The sequence below is a fragment of the Asparagus officinalis genome, chromosome 9 (genome assembly GCF_001876935.1).
Source record: "Asparagus officinalis chromosome 9, Aspof.V1, whole genome shotgun sequence".
Taxonomy (NCBI): Eukaryota; Viridiplantae; Streptophyta; class Magnoliopsida; order Asparagales; family Asparagaceae; genus Asparagus; species Asparagus officinalis.
Window position 1 is genome coordinate 65,723,933 of NC_033802.1, and position 592 is coordinate 65,724,524.

Consider the following 592-nt stretch of genomic DNA (forward strand, 5'->3'; position numbering starts at 1 on the left):
CGATCGCTCGCCGAGGCGACGGCGTTGAGCGAGAGGAACTTCCCCGCCCCGACGGGAGCTCCAGCATCGCGCCTCCCGTGGCGGAGGCCGTTGACGATCCTCCCTGCTCTTTCGTCGGCGATGAGTTCGTCGACATCGTGAGCCGCGAGTGAGCGTACGCGGCGGGGGGGAGAGGGGGTGTGGCGAGGGGGGGTTGAGATCTGAGATGGGATAAGTACGAAATGGGGCATAATTATAATTTGCGAATTTTTATATAGTTTTTCGCAGTTGTGTTGGGTTTTTGGATCGCGAAGTCTGTCTGTGTTTGGGGATTTTTGCGCGAGCCATGTTGGGTTGTTTTGGGGGGTGATTAAACCGAGGAGAGTTGACTAATTGGAGACTAGTCAGGTTTGTGAAAGTTTTTTCATTTTGCCCCTTGATTGTAATGAATTGTCGTTTATAGTCTAGTGTAGGTAACTTGTCTCATATCAATTGTTTAGCATTTAATTTTTTTTTTTTTTTTTGGTCTAATAATTGGTTGGCTTTTGGTTACGATTGCTAGAGTGAGAATCCGAGAAGAACAAGCTTCACATGCTGGCTTAGACCAATCATC